Here is a 6,000-nt window from a genome sequence, read left to right on the forward strand (position 1 = left end):
CAATCCCCTAGCCAGCTGCTAGCTATAAATAACCATAGAAATAGTCACCAGCGGTGACTCTGTACTAATCCACTTGCTAGCTAGTTACCCACACATACCGGCATACCCCTGAGGGTCGACGATAGGATGGAGTTGCGCGATGGGAATGGGCGCTGGAGATCATAGTTTAGGTTAATTAATTACACCTCCAGAGCCAGATGATTCCGGCTCTTGAGGTATAATTAATTAACATGATCTGAGATCAAATAACTAAAACTTCCCCAACATAATCGTGCGCCGACCCCAACTGCTAGCAGAGTGCGCGTGGAGGGACGCGACCTGAGCGCGCCTTGGCACCTAAATGGCGAGCAGAGTGCACACAGGGACGCCAGATTGGAGCGTGCCGCGACCGCCTCAATGGCGAGCCAAATGTGTGGATGGACGCGAGTAGAGCATGCCACGGCTGCCTGAATGGCGAGCAACCACACCTGCATATTGCAATTCTAGTCAACCTTCTGGCACCGCATGGGAGGCGCGACGGCCCATCCATCGGACATGATGGTGATATCTGGACCATGTGTGATAGTGGGAAGATACGTACACGTCCGAGAACGGGTGCCCACGTACGCCATCCGGGAATCGTTTCGGGCTTCAGCCCAGAACCATCAATAAATTTTGAGCTTGTTTCCCGTCACATTCCTGATTACCATGCAATAAGTAATTGCAAATCTGTTCACACTGATCAAACATGAACATGTTCTCACTTAGCACTGGGCTATAAAAATGACCCACTCAAAAATTACTTCACAATTCCTCTCCTCATCACCCAGAACACAGTTCTTTGCCATGACTGGTAGGAGGAGTTTCGGGTCGACATATAACCAGGGAGCAAAGACCAAGGCCGCGAAAGCACTAGATAGGTCCCATCACTATGCGGGAGCTGCAACAGCAATGTCCTGGCGCGCCATGGAGCCCTCGAATGAGCTATCACTGACACGCGAGGGCTCTCACAACCGCACTCGCCGTGTCAGTGATCGCGATGAGCTGGCGGTTCTGAAGTCCTTGGCCAGCGATGATGACATTATTGCTGGCCTAATTAAGCAGTAGGAGATGGTGGACAGCTTGATGAAGCTACTTGAGATTAGCGATGCCTCGGTTGAGAAGGCAACCGGCCTCGTTGAGCAACTCATGGGTGGCAATGCAAATCTCCTCAACACGCTCGCCGAGATGGAGGAGGAGGCCGCCTACTGGAAGAAGCTGCATGAGCAGAGCAGTGCCTCGCGGATGATGCTGAAAGCGGTCATCGAGGAACTAATGGGTGATTTGAGGAAGCTCCGGATCGAGCGCAAGCTGGAGGTGGAGGAATCCATGGCTGCTGTCAAGCAAATTAGCAAGCAAGTGAAGGAGTTGGAGGATCTCATCGCCCGGCGATCCATCGAGGAGTAGAGACAATAGCGACCCAGACCATTGTCTGTGATTTCCTTCTTCTCTTGCCCCGGTGTCTTCCAGCTGTTGCTGCATGTGACATTTTAAATTATCTAGAATATGTAAGACAATTATTATCCGCGCCATTGTAAATTTGTCGTCCTATTATTCGTTGCCATCTTATTTGTCGCCGTATTATCCGTGGCCGCATGTGGCATTTTAAATTATCCGGAATACGAGTTGAAAACATGAACAAAGCAAATGCTAACATTGAGTGGGGCCATGGGATCACAAGAAAACACCCTCCATCCCGGTGCTTTAATTAACCGCATGTTAAACAACACTCTGCCACCATGGATGGAGAAGTTGTGAGCGAGTCGGGCGGCTGGTGGATTGAGGTCAAAGAGCTCGCTTCCTAGTGGGCATGCACGACGGACTGCTCGCACGTGTCCCGTTGAGCCTGCGCGGTGGACAGGTCACACGCGTCGCGTCGAGCCTGCGCGGTGGACTGTTCGCACACATCCTATCAAGCCTGCATGGCAGACTTCTCATGCTTGTCCCATCTAATCAAACAGCTGCACGCATGCCATCGGCTATGGTTAAATTTTGGAACAAAATACAAAGACGACCAGTGAACGAGGACCAAGGGAGTACTCTCCCATAAAAAGAGGGACGCATGGACACACTTAAATGGTTAGGGGAACACACACGGTTCATATAATACAACCGTTTGCAATATTAACATGTCAGCTATTTGTTTCAGAAGGACTTCGTTGGCTATTAATGTGTGTGCCATGTCTTAAATTGGACAATTTTTTTACCATGACATATATGTGCCATGTCATGAAACCATGCCAGGTTTCATGATTTTGGGTGAGTTTTGGATTTACTAGGATTTAAAAACCAAGATTCTCTATGTTTTAGGATGACGAGATGTTTGTAATTCATTCCCATTCCTTGAATGTGACTTAAACATGCACCCAAGGACACATGTATGATTTTCCACCCATTTTGCTTCACTAGAGCATGTGCTTGTAGTTCAAATTTGAATTATGGACACTAAATGCCTAGAAAAGTCAATTAATATATAAATGGCCAAATGAACCCTGAATAGTTTCAAATTTCGTCACTACACTCCTGTTATTCTATGTTGCTATAGAAAACAAAATATAAGGCGAGAAGAGGTAGCGATTATCGTTTCCTCCCACAGGTGGGGCATGTTTCCCTACCGAAACCATGAGGGTTGCGAGAAGCTCCGGTTTGTAAGAGGCTTGTGATAAAGCTTGGCCTAAATTGGACAATTTTTTTATCATGACATATATGTGCCTTATCGTGACACTATACCAAGTTTCATGATTTTTCTGGTGAGTTTTTGATTTATGGAGATTTAAAGAATCGAGATTCTCAATGTTTGAGGCCGAGCGAGGACGCTGAGACGGTTGATTTCATTCCCATTCCTTGAATGGGACCTAAACATGCACCCAAGGACACATGTATAATTTTTCTAGCCATTTTGGTGCACTTGAGCATGTATTTGTAGTTCAGATTTGAATTATGGACATTAAATGCCTAGGAACCTCAATTAATGTATAAAACAGCCAAACTAACCCTGAGTAATTTTAAATTTCAACACGGATATCCTATCGTTCGATGTTTCCTGTAGAAAAAATACAAGGTGAGAAGAGGCATCGATTATCGTTTCACCCACAAGGGGGACACGTTTTCCTATCGGAACCACGAGGCTTGTTGAGAGAAGCTCCGACTTGTAAGAGGCTTGTAATAAAACTTGCCCCAAAATGGACAATTTTTCCATGAAATATATGTGCCATGTCGTGACACCATGCCAAGTTTCACGATTTTCGGGTAAGTTTTGGATTTATGGGGATTTAAAAACCGAGATTCTCAATGTCCGAGGCCAAGCCAGACGCCAAGACAGTTGTAATTCATTCCCATTCTTTGCATGGGACCTAAACATGCATCCAGGGACACATGTATGATTTTTGTAGTCATTTTTGTGCACTAATTTTAATTATGCACATTAAATTAATGCTTATAAAACTTAATTATAATGTATAAAGGGCCAAATGAACCCTGAATATTTAAAGCGATTCTGGTCAACCATCTGTCACCCGTGGGTAAGCACTGTGCGCATGCGTTGTGCTAGCTCACACTTCCTTCTTTACTAAGTTTTCCATATTAATGGTGTTATATATCCAAACACGCTATCATTTCCCACCACTCCTCCCATTGGTTTCCTGCCTCTTCTCCGATCGGTTTCCCGCTGCCAGTGTCAGTTCTCATAGAAGGCTAGGCGGCGACACATCGGCCATGTAAGGATTGCACACAGTTTCTAAAAGCACAAACATGTGTGATAGTAGGGAGTAGGTTCCATACGGTGACCAACGTGAAACGCCTTAAAGGCAAGGAGGCAAGTTTTATCAGCAAGGGGTGGCTCCTGTTTCACCAACAAAATCAAATAGAACACATAAGTGTGCTGGGTCTGGAGGAGTCTAAGGATGGGTGACCCGGTGGGAAGTTGCATATCTCAATCTTCATTAAAGCCCAATGATACAATCATTATAGACATTTATCATCTAAATGTGTATGTAGTGACCTGTCATGACGATTATATAAACCTTGGGATCTTTGTTTTGGTAATTTGTGGAATATTTTTTTCGTTATTTCTTGTTCTCAAAAATCAGAGAATGATCGAGATATGTAGGCCTACACAATCTATCCCTTTGACCCAACGTACGAGAAGGGTTTGACCATGATGGTTTCCTCTTGTTTTGTGTGCCATGTTAGAGCAAATCAAGTTTGTCCACATGCGTTGGACGATGCCCCTACCCCCCACCCACCTCAAATTTGGGGAACCGACATCGTACATCTTTAACTTGGCTGGGGGGGTACGTTGTTCGGTTTGTAATGTTACTAATGTAGTTGGCGCCCCATCGAAGTTGTGCATTCTAGATTTGAACAAATCGCACACCACCCATAAATTTTTCGGGCCGCATGCAGGGTATAGGGGGTGTTCTGATCAAGCACGTCTCCCTTATGCAATTTGTAGACGACACACATATCTATGGCCTCCCTGAGGTCTATATATATATATATATATCATCCTTGACCGGTAACGAGGGGGCCCCACACAATCTATCCCTTTGACCCAATATACGAGAAGGGTTGGACGATGAAGGTTTCCTATTGCTCTATGTGCCATGTAAGACCAAATCAAGTTTGAGCACATGTGTTGAATGACACCCCTCCCCCGCCTCGAAGTTGGGGAACCGACATCATACGTCTTGAACCTGGTTTGGGGCCGGGTACGGTGTTCGGTTTGTAATATAGTTGGTGCTCCATCGAAGTTGTGCATTGGGGATTTGAACACATCACACACCACCCATACATATTTTTGGGCCCCATGCAGGGTATAGGGGGTTTTCCGACCGACCATGTCTCCCTTGTTAGGTTTTTTGTGACGACACGCACATCTGTGGGTTCCCCAGGTCTATATATATCATCCCTTTGACCGATAACAAGGGGTGTTTCGCCATGAATGGATTAGGGCCGGTCACCATCACATGTTCGAGCAAAGTTCGATCTCATGCATTCTCAGGATTCCCTCCCACATGCTCAGATTGTGGCCTGGACCGACACCGTACCCTAGATATCTCGCCCTTAATTACCTGGATTTCATGGTGGTTGTTTGTATCGAGAGGCGCGCTACATCTAAATTGTGGATTATTTGATATCGAAAACACATCACCCCTTCCAACATACATCATTTTGGGCCACATGCAGGCGGTGTTGGTTTTGTGGCCCCTCTCGTGAGATTTTTGATGATGGTCCAATCTATTGGCCCAAGTGGTGTATATATATTCTATCCATTTTTTATTGACACCAACAATGGTCGTTTGAGCAAGCGATAGATTCACTGCTCCGTCATATGGTTGGTCATGGCGACATGCATGTATGAACAAAGTATCAGTATGTGCATCTGTCCTGCCGACATGTACTGGGAGGTGGGGCAAGCACCCTATCTAGGTAGCTATGACATTATGTCATTATAGATATATCCAAGGGGGCTTTCCAGCTTGCGAGGTAGGTGCCACCAAAGTTGTGAATTGTGTATTTAAACATCACACCCTATATTCCTACATATATTTGGCCACTTCCAGGTGGTTCTTGAGTTTTGACCCCTCTCATCGATCTTCGATGACGCGCCCAATCGTGGGCCTCCACGGTAAAAGTTGTACATTGGAAATTTGAACATCACACACCACCCTTTTCATTTATATATACTTGGGCCACATGATGGTGTGGTTGTCTTCTAACCCTCTCTCACGTTTTTTTGCTGCGAAGACGCAGATGACGCTTAATGAACACGGGTGTACTGGCTTAACCATGTGCGATGCAAGTGCGCTATGAAATCACCACGACTGCGCAAGTGAGAGCAAGGGTGGAGCTACTGGCTTAAGTATGTGCGATTCTAGTGCGCTGAGATCACCACGACTGCGCAAGTGCAAGCAAGGGTGGAGGTAGAGGCTTAACCGTGTGCGATGCTACTGTGCTGTGAAGTCACCACGACTGCGCAAT

Source organism: Triticum aestivum, chromosome 4A (genome assembly GCF_018294505.1).
Source record: "Triticum aestivum cultivar Chinese Spring chromosome 4A, IWGSC CS RefSeq v2.1, whole genome shotgun sequence".
Lineage (NCBI taxonomy): Eukaryota > Viridiplantae > Streptophyta > Magnoliopsida > Poales > Poaceae > Triticum > Triticum aestivum.